This window comes from Arachis stenosperma, chromosome 9, assembly GCF_014773155.1.
Source record: "Arachis stenosperma cultivar V10309 chromosome 9, arast.V10309.gnm1.PFL2, whole genome shotgun sequence".
Taxonomy (NCBI): Eukaryota; Viridiplantae; Streptophyta; class Magnoliopsida; order Fabales; family Fabaceae; genus Arachis; species Arachis stenosperma.
Window position 1 is genome coordinate 75,913,510 of NC_080385.1, and position 18,195 is coordinate 75,931,704.

At 38.4% G+C, this 18,195-nt stretch overlaps 1 non-coding gene across 1 annotated transcript; it reads right to left on the minus strand.

Annotated features, from left to right (window-relative positions):
- Nucleotides 1-15,661: 15,661 nt before the first annotated feature.
- LOC130953355 (small nucleolar RNA R71) lies at nucleotides 15,662-15,765 on the minus strand. Its single transcript, XR_009075525.1, has one exon. It is a non-coding gene; the product is annotated as a small nucleolar RNA R71 (small nucleolar RNA).
- Between the last annotated feature and the right edge of the window lie 2,430 nt (nucleotides 15,766-18,195).

Here is an 18,195-nt window from a genome sequence, read left to right on the forward strand (position 1 = left end):
TCTGAATGGAGCATCATAGGTATTTTCTATGATGGTCTCTCTGAACTATCTAAGATGTCCTTGGATAGCTCTGCTGGAGGATCTCTTCATCTGAAGAAGACGCCTGCAGAAGCTCAAGAATTGATTGAAATGGTTGCAAATAACCAATTCATGTACACTTCTGAAAGGAATCCTGTGAACAATGGGACTAGTCAGAAGAAAGGAGTTCTTGAGATTGACACTCTGAATGCCATTTTGGCTCAGAATAAAATATTGACTCAACAAGTCAATTTGATTTCTCAAAGTCTGTCTGGAATGCAAAATGCACCAAGCAGTACTAAGGATGCTTCATCTGAGGAAGAAGCTTATGATCCTGAGAACCCTTCAATGGAAGAGGTGAATTACCTAGGAGAACCCTATGGTAACACCTATAATTCTTCATGGAGAAATCACCCAAATCTCTCATGGAAGAATCAAGAGAGACCTCAACAAGGTTTCAATAATAATAATGGTGGAAGAAACAGGTTTAGCAATAGCAAGCCTTTTCCATCATCTTCTCAGCAACAGACAGAGAGCTCTAAGCAGAATACCTCTGACTTGGCAACCATGGTCTCTGATCTAATCAAAACCACTCAAAGTTTCATGACTGAAACTAGATCCTCCATTAGGAATTTGGAAGGACAGGTGGGTCAGCTGAGCAAGAAAATTACTGAACTTCCCCCAAGCACTCTCCCAAGTAACACTGAAGAAAATCCAAAAGGAGAGTGCAAAGCCATAAATATGGCCGAATTCTGGGAGGAAGAAGAGGCAGTGAACGCCACTGAGGAAGGCCTCACTGGACGTCCACTGGCCTCCAATGAGTTCCCTAATGAGGAACCTTGGGAATCTGAGGCTCATACTGAGACCATAGAGATTCCCTTGGACTTACTACTGCCTTTCATGAGCTCTGATGAGTATTCTTCCTCTGAAGAGGATGAGTATGTCACTGAGGAGCAAGTTGCTAAATACCTTGGAGCAATCATGAAGCTAAATGACAAGTTATTTGGAAATGAGACTTGGGAGGATGAACCCCCTTTGCTCACCAAAGAACTGGATAACTTGTCTAGGCAACAATTGCCTCAAAAGAGGCAGGATCCTGGGAAGTTTTCTATACCTTGTACCATAGGCACCATGACCTTCAAGAAGGCCTTGTGTGACTTAGGGTCAAGTGTGAACCTCATGCCCCTCTCTGTAATGGAGAAATTAGGGATCTTTGAGGTGCAAGCTGCAAAAATCTCACTAGAGATGGCAGACAATTCAAGAAAACAAGCCTATGGACTTGTAGAGGATGTTCTGGTTAAGGTTGAAGACCATTACATTCCTACTGATTTCATAGTCCTAGAGACTGGGAAGTGCATGGATGAATCCATCATCCTTGGCAGACCCTTCCTAGCCACAGCAAAGACTGTGATTGATGTTGATAAAGGAGAGTTGATCATTCAAGTGAATGAAGAATCCTTGGTGTTTAAGGCCCAAGGATATCCCTCTATCATCATGGAGAGGAAGCATGAAGAGCTTCTCTCAAAACAGAGCCAAACAGAGCCCCCACAGTCAAACTCTAAGTTTGGTGTTGGGAGGCCACAACCAAACTCTAAGTTTGGTGTTGAACCCTCACATTCAAACTCTAAGTTTGGTGTTGGGAGGGTCCAACACAGTTTTGAGTATTTCTGAGGCTCCATGGGAGTCCTCTGTCAAGCTAATGACAGTAAAGAAGCGCTTGTTGGGAGGCAACCCAATGTTTTATAATTAATTATTTTCTTTTGTTATTTTACTTTATTTTGTAGGTTGATGATCATGAGAAGTCACAAAATCCATTGAAAAAGCAAAAACAGAATGAAAAACAGGAAGAAAAACAGCACACCCTGGAGGAAGAAGCTGCTGGCGTTTAAACGCCAGTAAGCCTAGCAGTTGGGCGTTTAACGCCCAGTCTGGCACCATTCTGGGCGTTTAACGCCAGAAAGGGGCACCAGACTGGCGTTAAACGCCAGAAAAGGGCTAGAACCTGGCGTTAAACGCCAGGAATGGGCATCAGCCCGGCGTTTAACGCCAGAAATGGGTCAAAACGTGATTTTTGATGCCAATTGATGCAGGGATGACTTTTCCTTGACACCACAAGATCTGTGGACCCCACAGGATCCCCAAACAACCCTACCACTCTCTCTTCTTCTTCACCCATTCACCAATCACCTCAACATCTCTTTCTCTTCACCACTCACATCCATCCTTCATAAACCACCACTTCTCCCCATACATGGCCGAACACAAAGCCATCTCCCTCTCCTCCATTTCTTCTTCTTCTACTCTCTTCCCTCTTCTTTTGCTCGAGGACGAGCAAACCTTTTAAGTTTGGTGTGGTAAAAGCATTGCTTTTTGTTTTTCCATAACCATTTATGGCATCCAAAGCCGGTTCAACTGAGAAGGCATGACCTCAAGCCCATCACTAAGAAGAAGATGGAGCAAACAAGAGACCCCTCTCATCATGAGATCCCTGAGATACCTCAAGGGATGCACTTTCCTCTACAAGACTATTGGGAGCAACTAAACACCTCCCTAGGAGAATTGAGTTCCAACATGGGACAACTAAGGGTGGAGCACCAAAAACATGCCATCCTCCTCCATGAAATTAGAGAAGATCAAAGAATCATGAGAGATGAGCAACAAAGACAAGGAAGAGACATTGAGGAGCTCAAGCACTCCATAGGATCTTCAAGAGGAAGAACAAGCCGCCATCACTAAGGTGGACCCGTTCTTTAATCTCCTTGTTCTTTGCTTTTCTGTTTTTCGAAAATTATGCTTTATGTTTATCTATGTTTGTGTCTTATGATCATTAGTGTCTTAGTGTCTATGCCTTAAAGCTATCAATATGAATCCATCACCTTTCTTAAATGAAAACTGTTTTTATCACAAAAGAACAAGAAGTACAGGATTTCAAATTCATCTTTAAAACTAGCTTAATTAGTTTGATGTGGTGACAATACTTTTTGTTTTCTGAATGTATGCTTGAACAGTGCATATGTCTTTTGAATTTGTGGTTCATGAATGTTAAAATTGTTGGCTCTTGAAAGAATGATGAAAAAGGAGACATGTTACTGAGGATCTGAAAAATCATAAAAATGATTCTTGAAGCAAGAAAAAGCAGTGAATACAAAAAAAAAAAAAAAAAACGAAAAAGAAAAAGAAAGAAAAAAGAAGAAAAAGAAAGAAATAAAGTTGTGATCCAAGGCAATAAGAGTGTGCTTAAGAACCCTGGACACCTCTAATTGGGGACTCTAGCAAAGCTGAGTCACAATCTGAAAAGGTTCACCCAATTATGTGTCTGTGGCATGTATGTATCCGGTGGTAATACTGGAAGACAGAGTGCTTTGGGCCACGGCCAAGACTCAATAAGTAGCTGTGTTCAAGAATCATCATACTTAACTAGGAGAATCAATAACACTATATGGATTCTGAGTTCCTAAAGAAGCCAATCATTCTGAACCTCAGAGGATAAAGTGAGATGCCAAAACTGTTTGGAGGCAAAAGCTACTAGTCCCGCTCATCTAATTTGGAGCTATGTTTCATTGATAATTTGGAGTCTATAGTATATTCTCTTCTTTTTATCTTATTTGATTTTCAGTTGCTTGAGGACAAGCAACAATTTAAGTTTGGTGTTGTGATGAGCGGATAATTTGTATGCTTTTTGGCATTGTTTTTAGTATGTTTTTGCTAGTTTTAGTTGAGTTTTTATTATATTTTTATTAGTTTTTAGTTAAAATTCACTTTTCTGGACTTTACTATGAGTTTGTGTGTTTTTCTGTGATTTCAGGTATTTTCTGGCTGAAATTGAGGGACCTGAGCAAAAATCTGATTCAGAGACTGAAAAGGACTGCAGATGCTGTTGGATTCTGACCTCCCTGCACTCGAAGTGGATTTTCTGGAGCTACAGAAGCCCAATTGGCGCGCTCTCAACGGCGTTGGAAAGTAGACATCCTGGGCTTTCCAGCAATATATAATAGTCCATACTTTGCCCAAGATTTGATGGCCCAAACCGGCGTTCAAAGTCACCCTCAGAATTCCCAGCGTTAAACGCCCAAACTGGCATAAGAATGGGAGTTAAACGCCCAAACTGGCACTAAAACGGGAGTTAAACGCCAAGAAGAGTCTCTACACGAAAATTACTTCATTGCTCAGCCCAAGCACACACCAAGTGGGCCCGGAAGTGGATTTTTATGTCATTTACTCACTTCTGTACACCCTAGGCTACTAGTTTTCTATAAGTAGGACCTTTTACTATTGTATTTTCATCTTGGTTCTTCTGGTTCCCTCTTTGGGGCCGAAACCAATGATCACACTGTTCTTATGTATTTTCAACGGTGGAGTTTCTACACACCATAGATTAAGGTGTGGAGCTCTGCTGTACCTCGAGTATTAATGCAATTACTATTGTTCTTCCATTCAATTCCACTTGTTCTTTATCCAAGATATCACTTGTTCTTCAACCTGAGGAAGGTGATGATTGACGCCCATCACCATTCTCACCCATGAACAAGGTGACTGACAACCATTCTTGTTCTACAAGCATCTGAGGCTTAGTGAATATCTCTTGGATTCTTCGGAGTCTTCGTGGTATAGGCAGGACCTGATGGCGGCATTCAAGAGAATCCGGAAGGTCTAAACCTTGTCTGTGGTATTCTGAGTAGGATTCAATGATTGAATGACTGTGACGTGCTTCAAACCTGTAACCTACTGGGCGTTAGTGACAGACGCAAAAGAGTTATTCTATTCCGGTAGGGGAGGGAACCAAACCGGTGATTGGCAGCACTGTGACAGAGTGTGTGCATTAGCTTTCACTGCGCGGATGGGAGGTAGCTGCTGACAACAGTGAAACCCTACACGAGCTTGCCATGGAAAGGAGTAAGAAGGATTGGATGAAGGCAATAGGAAAGCAGAGAGACGGAAGGGAAGGCATCTTCATACACTTGTCTAAAGCTCTTACACCAATGATATACATAAGTATCTCTATCTTTATCTTTATGTATTTTCGTTTATCACTATACCCATTTGAGTCTGCCTGACTGAGATTTACAAGATGACCATAGCTTGCTTCATACCACCAATCTCCGTGGGATCGACCCTTACTCACGTAAGGTATTACTTGGACGACCCAGTGCACTTGCTGGTTAGTTGTGCGAAATTGTAGTGATCACAATTTCGTGCACCACTTTTGCTCAAATTTTTTGTTCTCTCTTCCTCCTAGCCATTCCTTCTTGCTTCAACCTTTCTTCAAGCTTTCTTCACCTATCATTAATCAACCAAACACACCAAAGCTATGCTCAAAATCATGAGATTGTCATTCTTTCATAATATGTGACAATTATAGCATAAAACCTCATAAAATTGCATTAATTCATCTATGGTTGATTAAATCAAAGGAAACATAAAAATCTACCCAATTGGCTTGCTTATGGCTCAAGAAAGTGCATAATTCAATTGAAAACAAAAGAAAAAGGCTAGTGAAACTAGGCTAAGATGACTTGTCATCATCGCACAGCTTATCCTAATTTGCCAAATATCTTATCTTTCTCTTCCCCAAATCCTACTTTTTCTTTTCCCTTCTTCTTTTTTTCTTCCCCTTTCTTTCTTCTTCCCTCCTTACTTTTCTATTCTTCTTCTTTATTTTATGTTTTCTTCTTCCTTTCTCTTTCTTTTTACTTTCATTGTACATGTTTTCTTTTCATTTCTTTTTCTTTTAAATTGGTGTTGAAAAATTTATTTAGGTCATTGTGGATTGTTGCAAAATTGTTTGGCAATTATATATTAATTTTTTTAAAGGGTTGCTTGCATGTTCAATTTATTATTTTCATTAGATTATTTACTATGCATGCTATGTGTTTGTGAAAACGCCTGTATGACATTGTGCACTATTTTTCAGTATCTTTTATCCTACTACTCTGAATGCTTGCTTTTCACAAAACCCTTTTTCATATCATATTGATTCAGTATAATTGTCATTACAAACATGTTGCTAGTTTGAAAGACTTGGTAATCTAACTTGGACATTGAATGCTTGATCTATGCTACTCATGCCGTTGCCAGCATGCCATTAAACATCTTGCATTTAGTTGTTATTACATGCGCTTGCTATATTTCCATTGATGAACTTTTCACATGTAGTCATGACCATGTTTTAATGTCATTCTTCTTTCCTGTGCATTGATTACCACCTTTCCCGCTCTCTTCCTTGCTCTAACCCTTAGCTTTAAAAGTTACTTTCTTTTTCCCTTTTCAGGATGGCCACCAAGAAGGGTACAAAGAAAGCTACTCCCAAACCACCGGCAAGGAACGGAACAAAGAGAGCACCAACTGAGGAACAACAACCCCCGTCCACCTGCCCATCTTACCATGCACCGAAGACGGTGCAATCTTTAAGTGTGGGGAGGTCGATACCGATCTCCATGGGTTAGCTATTTTTTTCTTTCCAACACCATTATTTTCCTTGTTAGTTGTTGCATTTGCATGTTTGATTGCATATCTAGTTACTACTTGGTTGAAGTAATATTTTCTTTTTCAATAAAATTTTTATAACATTTCACTAATTTGCATTAAACTTTAAAAAAAAACTTGTTTGGAAGTTTTATTTGGAACATAGGTAAAAGCTAGAACATACAACCTGTAAGATTTGAACTTAATTGTATGGTTACATTATTTAACCATAATATTTTATTCCTGTGTGTTTCCTTCTCTATAACTGCAATCTATGCTTTGTTCCATTCTATATGTCCAATATTTAGTGTATTTACATGTTTGCAAATGATTGAGGCCATTATTTGATTTTAGCTCACTTATCCCAAATAAGCCTACCCTTTACATCACCCTTGTTAGCCACCTTGAGCCTTTTTATCCCCATTTATTCTATTCTATAACCACATCACTAGCCTTAAGCGGAAAAACAATTAAATATCCCAATGAAATCTTTGGTTAGCTTAAGTTAGAGATTATGCATCAACTAAGTGTGGGGAAATTGTGGGAACATGGGTTAATAAAGGGAATGTATCATGTTTTTTTTTTTAATTTATTTGAATTTTGGAAATTTGGGAACCTACTCATGTAAAACCAAATAAAAAATTTAATTAAAATCCATGTGCATTGATAAGTTATGTGTGCTTTGATGATTCAAAAAAAAAAAAATATATATATATATATATATATATATAATTAATAAATAAATAAGGGGACAAAATTACCCCAATGATAAGTTAATAAAAAGATCAATGCACATGTGATAAAAGTAAAGAAATATAAAAAATTTGGTACATGAGTATGGAAATCATACAAAAGTGAGAATTATGGGTAGCTAAGCATGATTTTTGAATTACATAGAGAGTGTATGTATGTTAGGTGAGAACTTAGACTAGTCAAAGATTCAATTCATACCTCACTTAACCATATATATATCCTCACCTTTACCTTAGCCCCATTACAAACTTGAAAAGACCTCATGATGTTTGCATTGGTACACTAAATTTTTGTTGATTGGTTAAATGAAGAACAAAGTTTGGAAAGCATGATTAGAGAAGACTAGAGTGAATTACCCTATACACTTGAGAGACTAGAGTGATATACACTTCCTGTGAGGGTTCAATGCTTGATTCTATATTCCTTGATTTCATGAGCTATCTTCTTACAAGTTTACTTGTCTTTATTTAAATTACTGGAATTTGAATTAATTTTGTCTTAGAGAACTTAATTTCTTTTAACCAAGTAGGTTGAAACATTTTGCATTCATATACATAGGTTGCATTTCATACATTTTACCATTCCTCTTCACTTTTATAGTTCTCTTGAGCTTAGCATGAGGACATGCTAATGTTTAAGTGTGGGGAGGTTGATAAACCATTATTTTATGGTTTATCTTGTACTCAATTGAGTGGTTTTTATCAACTCTTTACCCACTTATTCATAATATTTGCATGAGTTTACGTTTTCCTTCCGGATTTTATGCTATGATTGAAAACATGCTTCTTTGGTCTTATATTTGTTAATATTAGTCCTCTTTTATTACCATTAGATGCCGTGATATGTGTGTTAAGTAATTTCAGGGATTACAGGGCATGAATGGCTCAGAGGATGGAAAGGAAGCATGCAAAAGTGGAAGGAATACAAAAAGTTAAAGAAATTGCTAAGCTGTCCAGCCTGACCTCTTCGCACTCAAACAGCTATAACTTGAGCTATAGAGGTCCAAATGAGATGATTCTAGTTGCGTTGGAAAGCTAACATCCGGGGCTTCGCAATGATATATAATTTCCCATAGCTGCCCTGATGCCAGGCAACACGAGCGCGTGGATCACGCGACCGCGTGACCTGGCAGGAACACAACCCACGCTAACGCATGGACGACGCCTCCGCGTCACTCTTCCGCGACTTGTACGGACCAGAAAGCACTGGGAGTGAATTCTGGGCTGGTTTTGACCTAGTTTTTAGCCCAGAATACACAGATTAGAGGCTACAAAGTGGGGGAATGCATCCATTCATGATTATGCTCTCATAATTCATAATTTTAGTTTTAGATGTAGTTTTTAGAGAGAGAGGTTCTCTCATCTCTCTTAGATTTTAGGTAGGATTTTTAGAAATTAGGATTTAATTCGACTCTTCATCAGGTTCAATATTTCCTTTTACATTACATTTATCTCTTATTTTAGATACTATGCTTTTATTGGTATTTGATTTATGTTGCCCAATTGGCTTATGAACTTTTCATGTTAGGATTATATATTATTGAGATGTTTTTAGATTTATGATTTTAATTTCTTATCCTTTTGGTCTTGGTTAAGAAATCAGTAACTCAGGAGTTAACTTAGCTCAACATAATTGATAACTGTTATCTTTGCTAATTGAACTGAACTTCAATAAATCCCAACCTTTTCTTAGGAAATAAATAGGATTCGAAGGTCAAACTAATTAGTCCCTTGACTTTCTTTTGCTTTAGCAAAGGTTAACTAAGTGGAATTAAGATTCAACTTTCATTATTATTGATAAGAATAACTAAGTCTGGACTTCCAATTTCTTGTACCTTGCCAAAGGTTTATTTTACAGTTATTATTATTTTATTTTACTTGTCATTAAACTAACCTTTTACCTTAATCCAAAACCCCAAAACACACTTTTTCATAACCAATAATAAGAACATACCTCCATGCAATTCCTTGAGAAGACGACCCGAGGTTTAAATACTCGGTTATCAATTTTAAGGGGTTTGTTACTTGTGACAACCAAAACGTTTGTAAGAAAGGATTCTTGTTGGTTTAGAAGCTATACATGCAACGGGAATTTATTTTGAATTCTAGACCACGCAAAAATCCTCTCTTCAACTGGGCTCACCCATTCACTGTCTGAGATGGGGTAGATAATATCTGCCTCTAATAGTCTGGTCACTTCCTTCTTGACAACCTCTAAGATAGTGGGGTTCAGTCTTCTTTGGGGTTGACGAATGGGTCTTGCTCCTTCTTCTAAAAAGATTCTGTGCTCACAAACTTGAGGGTCGATGCCTACTATGTCTGCCAAACTCCACCCAATTGCTTTCTTATGCCTCCTCAGCACACTAAGTAACTGCTCTTCCTGTTGAGAAGTGAGGTCCCGTGCAATGATAACTGGAAATTTTTGCTTGTCCTCGAGGTAAGCATATTTGAGGTGTGGAAGGAGGGGTTTCATTTCTAACTTCTGTTCATGGTCAGGCTCTGGATTGTCTGGAGCTGGTGGCAGTGGTAGAGTACTTTCATTGTCCTTAAAATTCCCCATACTCGGACCTTGTCCTATGTACTTCTCTTCAAACTCCTCCTGGTGAACTTCAGCTACGGTTTCATCTATGATGTCACACTGGAGGATAGAATGATCTTCTGGAGGGTGCTTCATAACTCCATTCAGATTGAAGCTTGCTACTCGGCCGTCTATTTCAAAAGAGTATGTTCCTGCAAAAGCATCTAATTTGAACTTCGAGGTCTTCAAGAAAGGTCTTCCGAGTAGGATTGATGATGGCTTCTCTTAGTCATTTTGAGGCATCTCCAGGATGTAAAAATCAAAGGGGAAAGTGAGACCTTTAATACCCACTAATACATCTTCAGCAGCTGCAGCCACTGTAATAATACTTTTATCTGCTAACACAAAACGAGCTGCCGACCTTTTTAAGGGAGGGAGCCTCAAAACATCATATACAGATAAAGGCATTATACTAACACATGCTCCTAAATCACAGATGCAGTCAGAAAATATCACACCTCCAATGGTACAGTTAACCATGCATGGGCCTGGGTCACTACATTTTTCAGGTATATTTCCCATTAAAGCAGATATAGAACTACCTAAATGAATAGTTTTTAATTCATTAATTTTGTCTTTATGTATGCATAAATACTTTAGAAACTTTGCGTATTTAGGTACTTGTTGAATAACATCAAAAAGGGGAACAGTTACCTCAACCTTTTTGAATATTTCTACCATTTTGGGATCAGGTTCCAACTGCTTCCTGGGCTTCCTTGCATGTTGTGAAAATGGAATAAGAATGGCATTTTCTACAGTGTCTACGCCCTTTGGTGCTTCTTCCTGTGATTTAGCGTCTTCTTCCTCAACCATGTCCTATATACCCTTTTCTTCCTCAACATCTTCTATTTCCATTACCTCTTCAGCTGAGGCGTGTTCTGGTGGGTTTGGCTCTTCCTGATTCCTCTCTTGCAATGTGGTTCCGGACCTTTGGGTGATGGCATTAATGCCACCCTTTGGATTGGGTAATGGTTGAAAGGGGAGTCCACCAGAGCTTGAGGTTTGGTTGTTGGAGTTGTTCAGTGATCCAATCTGTGAGATAAGGGCTTGCAAAGTAGAATTTAGACCATTCAATGTAGCAATAAAGTTGTTTTCCATGGCCTGTTGTCTCCGATCAATAGATTGTAGTAACTCGTCATTAGGAGATGAAGAGGGATAAGTGATCTGAGAGGTCTGCTGAGATGCTTGAGGCTATCTTAGATGAGGTGCTCTGTGGGCCAGTTCTGATTCTGCTGCCTGAAGTTGTTATTGTTATTCCACCTCTGATTTCAATTGTTATCTCTGCCTCCTCTGTTATGATTGTCCCTCCAACCCTGGTTAGAATTATCTCTCCAGCCTTGGTTAGAGTTATCCTGCCATCCATGGTTATAGCTGCCACCTTAATTGTACCCTTGATTGGGGCGGTCATAGAAGTTATGAGTGGCTGCTACAGTGTGGTCTTCCGGTTGGAGTTGCGGACACTCATCAGTATAGTGACTGTAATCTGCACAGATTCCACATACTCTTTGTGGAACCAACTGCTGGCTGTGCTGTGGTGGAGAAGGCTGAACTTGCTGAGCCTGTTGTTGACTTAGCTACATCTGCTTCAGCAAGTTAGTCATTTCACATAAGCTCTGAGCTATAGCAGCAGTCTCTATGCTAGTGGATACCTCTGCAACAGTTCTTGACTGACTCTGTTTTTGCCTGTGATTTCTAGTAGATTCAGCTAAGTCGCTGATCAATTGCCATGCTTCTTCCGTAGTCTTGTACTTTTTCATAGACCCATTGCTAGCACCTTCCAATGTGGTCCTATCTTGAGATTTCATGCCCTGTGTAAAGTAGCTGAGCAACACTATCTCGTCAATCATATGGTGGGGACATGCTTCTAGAAGATTATTGAAGCGTTCCAAGTATTCATAGAGAGTCTCAGATTCATCCTGAACGATCATGGACATGTCTTTCCTCAGTTTATCGGCAACCTCAGCTGGAAAGAATTTCTCCAAAAATTCTCTTCTAAGCATATCCCAGTTGGAAACAGTTATTCCGGGTTGAGTGTAGTACCACTCTCTTGCCTTTTCCTCAAGAGAGAATGGGAAGGCTTTTAATAGAATGGAGGTTTCATCAGTGCCATCACGCTTAACAGTAGAACAAGCAGTCTGAAAATCCCTAAGGTGCTTGATAGGCTCTTGAGCAGGTAGGCCATGAAACTTGGGCATCAAGTTGAGTAGCGAAGACTTTATTTCAAAATCCACAGCCACTGCTGGGTGGTGTGCCTGGAATGGTTGTAGTGTAAAATCAGGGGCTCCTTCCTCCTAGATAGTGACTCTCCTAGGTGCTGCCATGTCACCTGCACGTAAATCAACTAGATCAATAGAGAGGGAACTTGTTTCTTCCTTAGATGACGTTTCAGGTTCGTCCTCAGAGAGGACTCGCCGATGCCGAGCTTGCCTTATACGTGAAATAGTTCTTTCAATCTGAGGGTCAAATACTGGCAAGCTTAGATCAAGAAGTGAACGCGTCATTTAACGAAAGAAACGTACAGCTCATAGTGACAAAATAAAAAGAAAAATTGTAATTAAATAAATGCCAATCAATAAATTAGCACACTGTTGCAACTCCCCGGCAACGGCGCCAAAAATTGACGTGGCAGAAATTGGCGAGTTAAGAAATTATTAATAGAAATACGTTGCAAGTACAGTCCTTAACCAGCCGAAAATCCACTTATCAATTTAGAAGGGTTGTCACAATATTGAAATTAAAATACTAGGAGTATGAATCCCAGGTCGTCTCCCAACGAGTTGCAGAAAGATGTGCTAGTTTATCAATCAGGTGTTTTCAAAAATAGTTGAGTTGATAAACAGGAAATTAATTTAGAGAATTTAATTAATTTTAAATAAAAGCCTTGACTGGGAGTAGATTAGTTGGAAGCCCTATTCTTGTTGAAGTACTCTCACGATTAATTAATAATTGAAAGTTGCTCTGCTTAGTTATCCCTTACTAGGTAAAGGAAAGTCAAGCAAGTTGAAAAGCTGTTTCTAGTCACAAGTCCTAATCCTCTCCCTTGGGAAGGACTAGTGTCAATGATTAGAGGGTGATCCAACAATAAACCCAATTATTATTTCTCTCTTGAGTAATTCAACTCAAGGTTTCCTTTCAATCATCTCCCAATCAAGTTATGGAACTACTCACTCATCATAATTATAAACTTTACAGAATCAATGGGGAAAATAAAAGAAGACATAATAAATAATAATGAAAGGGATTAATTGAAAATAAAAATAGTCTATATTAATAACTTGTGAAAATAATCCAATGTCAACTCTGGGGGAATTAAGAATATGGAAGAATAAATGAAAAGTAAATAACAGACTATAGTAACTGGTACCGGAGGTAGACTATTCTCAAAAGCTAAAGCCAAAACCTTCAAAATCCTAATTATGAATGTTCAAGTGAGTAAACCTAGGGGAGGAATAAATTCAGATCTAAAAACTAAAAATTATGCGAAATGAATGTTGTTCTCTGTCTCTGCATGTTCCCTGGCTCTAATCTGTATTTTTGGGCCAAAAACTGGGTTGAAATCTGGCCCAGAAACTCTGCCAGCGACTTCTGAAATTCTGCAGATCGTGCACATCATGTGGCCACGTCGTCCACGCGTTCGCGTCACTCAGCGTTTCTCATACCACGCGTGCGCGTCGTCCACGCATTTGCGTCATTCATGCAGCTTCCAATCCGCGCGGTTGCGTCGTGCATGTGAGCGCGTCACTGTTATTTCTTCCATTTCGCGCGGTCACGTCATCCATGCGACCACGTGACTTCTCACTGGTTATCTCCTCAATTCTTTGTGTTCCTTCCATTTTTGCATGCTTTCTTTCCACCCTTTAAGCCATTCCTGCCCTGTAATTCCTGAAATCACTTAACACGCATATCAAGGCATCTAATGGTAATAAGAGAGAATTAAATAAAAGAAAATAAAAGCCACAGAAGCATGTTTTCAATCATAGAATATTTTTAGGAAGGAATTGTAATTACATGCAAATTATATGAATAAGTGGGCAAAGACTTGATAAAACCACACAATTAAACATAATATGAATCATAAAATAGTGGTTTATCAGTCTTCTTGTTTGATCTTCATATTTTCTTGTTTTGTGTCTTTTGTTATTTTTCATGTGTATTTTTGCATTCATAGTGTATAAGCATTAAAAATTTTTAAGTTTGGTGTTTGCATGTTTTTCTTTTCTTGAAAATTTTCAAAAATAAGTCTTGATGTTCATCTTGATCTTTAAAGTGTTCTTGGTGTTCATCTTGACATTCATAGTGTTCTTGCATGCATCATTTGTTTTGATCCAAAATTTTCATGTTTTAGGTCATATTTGTGTTTTTCTCTCTCCTCAAAAAAATTTCAAAAAAATAAAAAATATCTTTTCCTTGTTTTACTCATAATTTTTGAAATCTTTAGGTTGACATAGTCAAAAATTTTTAAAATAAGTTGTTTCTTGTTAGTCAAGTCAAGATTTCAATTTTAAAGAGCTTATCTTTTCAAAACTTTTTCAAAAATCAAATCTTTTTTATTTTTTTATTTATTTTCGTAAATTAAAAAAAATTGATTTTCAAAATCTTTTTCTTAATGTTATTTCAAATTTTCAAAAACTTTACTAACAATTAATGTGATTGATTCAAAAATTTGAAGTTTGTTACTTTCTTGTTAAGAAAGGTTCAATCTGTAAATTCTTGAATCATATCTTTTAGTTTCTTGTTAGTTAAGTAATCAATTTTAATTTTTAAAATTAAATCTTTTTAATTCCCTTTTCAAATCTTTTTCAAAATATCTTTTCAATCATATCTTTCCAAAATATCTTTTTCCATCATATCTTTTCAAAATATCTTTTACAAATCATATCTTTTTCAAAATCTTTTCTAACTTCCTATCTTTTCAAAATTGAATTTCAAATCTTTTTCAACTAACTAATTGACTTTTTGTTTATTTTACTATTTATTATCTTTTTCAAAACCATCTAACTACTTTTCTCTCTCTAATTTTCGAAAATTACCTCCCTCTTTTTCAAAATTCCTTTAATTAATTAATTGTTTCAAATTTTTTATTTTAATTTTATTTCTTCTCCTAATTTTCGAAAATTACTAACCTTTTTTCAAAAATAATTTTCAAAATTTCCCCCTTTCATCTCTTCCTATTTATTTATTTAATTACTAACACTTCTCTTCATCTAAAAATTCGAACTCTCTCTTCTCCTCTATGTTCGAATTTTTCTCATCCTTCTTCTATACTGTGACATAGAGAATTTTTCTTCCTTTTCTGTTCTCTTCTTTTTCATATGAGCAGGAGCAAGGACAAAGACATTCTTGTTGAAGCAGATCCTGGACCTGAAAGGACTCTGAAGAAGAAGCTAAGAGAAGCTAAAGCACAACAATCCAGAGAAAACCTTACAAAGAATCTCGAAAAATAAGGAGACATGGCCAAACCCAATAACAATGGTGGATGCAGAAGGAGGATGCTTCGTGATTATACTACACCTACTTCCAATTTTTATGGAAGAAGCATCTCAATCCCTACCATTGGAGCAAACAATTTTGAGCTAAAGCCTTAACTAGTTGCTTTGATGCAACAGAACTGCAAGTTTCATGGACTTTCATCAGAAGATCTCTATCAGTTTTTAACTGAATTCTTATAGATCTGTGATACTTTTAAGACTAATGGAGTAGATATTGAAGTCTACATGTTCATGCTTTCCCCTTTGCTGTGAGAGACAGAGCTAGAACATGGTTGGATTCACAACCTAAAGATAGCCTGGACTTTTGGGATAAGCTGGTCACGGCCTTCTTGGCAAAGTTCTTTCCTCCTCAAAAGCTGAGCAAGCTTAGAGTGGATGTTCAGACCTTCAAGCAAAAAGATGGTGAATCCCTCTATGAAGCTTGGGAAAGATACAAGCAGTTGACCAAAAAGTGTCCTTCTGGCATGCTTTCAGAGTGGACCATTTTAAATATATTCTATGATGGTCTATATGAGCTTTCTAAGATGTCACTGGACCATTCTGCAGGTGGATCCATTCACCTAAAGAAAACGCCTGTAGAAGCTCAAGAACTCATTGACATGGTTGCAAATAACCAATTCATGTACACTTCTGAGAGAAATCCTGTGAGTAATGGGATGCCTCAGAGGAAGGGAGTTCTTGAAATTGATGCTCTGAATGCCATATTGGCTCAAAAAAAATGTTGACTCAGCAAGTCAACATGAATTCTCAGAGTCTGAATGGATTGCAAAATGCATCCAACAGTACTAAAGAGGCATCTTTTGAAGAAGAAGCTTATGATCCTGAGAACCCTGCAATGGCAGGGGTGAATTACATGGGTGAAGCCTATGGAAACACCTATAATCCCTCATGGAGAAATCATCCAAATTTCTCATGGAAGGATCAACAAAAGCCCCAACAAGGCTTTAATAATGGTGGAAGAAATAGGTTAAGCAATAGCAAGCCTTTTCCATCATCTTCTCAGCTACAGACAGAGAATTCTGAGCAGAGTTGCTTTAGCTTAGGAAATATAGTCTCTGATCTATCTAAGGCCACCTTAAGTTTCATGAATGAAACAAGGTCCTCCATTAGAAACTTGGAGGCACAAGTGGGTCAACTGAGTAAGAAAATCACTGAAACTCCTCCTAGTGCTCTCCCAAGCAATACAGAAGAGAATCCAAAAAGAGAGTGCAAGGCCATTGATATACTCAAAATGGCCGAATCCAAAGAGGAAGGGGAGGACGTGAATCCTAATGAGGAAGACCTCATGGGACGTCATCCAGACAGAAAGGAGTTCCCTATTGAGGACCTAAAGGAATCTGAGGCTCATATAGCGACCATAGAGATTCCATTAAACTTCCTTCTGCCATTCATGAGCTCTGAGAACTATTCTTCCTCTGAAGAGGATGAAGATATAACTGAAGACCAAGTTTCTCAATATCTAGGAGCCATCGTGAAACTGAATGCCAAGTTGTTTGGTAATGAGACTTGGGAAGGTGAACCTCCCTTGCTCAGTAGTGAACTAAATACATGGGTTCAGCAAACTTTACCTCAAAAGAAACAAGATTCTGGTAAATTTTTAATACACTGTACCATAGGCACCAAGACCTTTGAGAAGGCTCTGTGTGACCTGGGGTCAGTTATAAATCTTATGCCACTATCTGTAATGGAGAAACTGGGAATCTTTGAGGTACAAGCTGCAAGAATCTCATTAGAGATGGCAGACAAGTCAGTAAAACAAGCTTATGAATTGGTAGAGGACGTGTTGGTAAAGGTTAAAGGCCTTTACATCCCTGCTGATTTCATAATCTTAGACACTGGGAAGGATGAGAGTGAATCCATCATTCTTGGAAGACCCTTCCTAGCCACAGCAAAAGCTGTGATTGATGTTGACAGAGGTGAACTAGTCCTTCAAGTGAATGGGGACTACCTTGTGTTTAAAGCTCAATGATCTTCCTCTGCAACCATGGAAAAGAGGCACGATAAGCTTCTCTCAATACAAAGTCAAACAAAGTCCCCACAATCAAACTCTAAGTTTGGTGATGGGAGGCCATAACCAAACTCTAAGTTTGGTGTTGAACCCCCATATTTAAACTCTAAGTTTGGTGTTGGGAGGTCCCAACAATGTTCTGAACATCTGTGAAGCTCCATGAGAGCTCACTGTCAAGCTATTGACATTAAAGAAGCACTTATTGGTAGGCAACCCAACTTTTACTTATCTTTGTTTTCTATTGTTCTTTTATGTCTTCTTAGGTTCATGATCATGTGGAGTCACAAAAACAACTACAAAAATCAAAGAAAAATAGAAAATAGCATAAAAAACAGCACACCCTGGAGGAGGAGCTTACTGGCATTTAAACGTCGGTAAGGAGCATGTGGCTGGCGTTTAATGCCAGAACAGAGCATGAAGCTAGCGTTGAATGCCAGAAACAAGCAGCAGTCTGGTGTTTAAATGCCAGGATTGCACCCTGAGGAAAGTTGGCGTTAAACGCCAGAAACAAGCAGCAAAATGGCGTTTAACACCAGAAACAAGCATAGAGTTGGCGTTTAACGCCAGAAACAGGCAGTAGTCTGGCGTTAAACGCTAGGATTGCATACAGAGGGCATTTTACATGCCTAAATGGTGCTGGGATGATTAATCCTTAACACCTCAGGATCTGTAGACCCCACAGGATCCCCACCTACCTCAACTCACCTTTTCTCTTCTTCACACAATCCAATAACACTTTTCCCCAAATACCCTTCACCAATCACCTCAAACCCAGGAAATTGTGGCAGCAGCATCCTAAAACCAATAATTCATGCTAATAACTTTGAGCTGAAGCCTCAACTCATCACACTTGTTCAGAATAATTGCTCATATGGAGGAAGTGCCCAA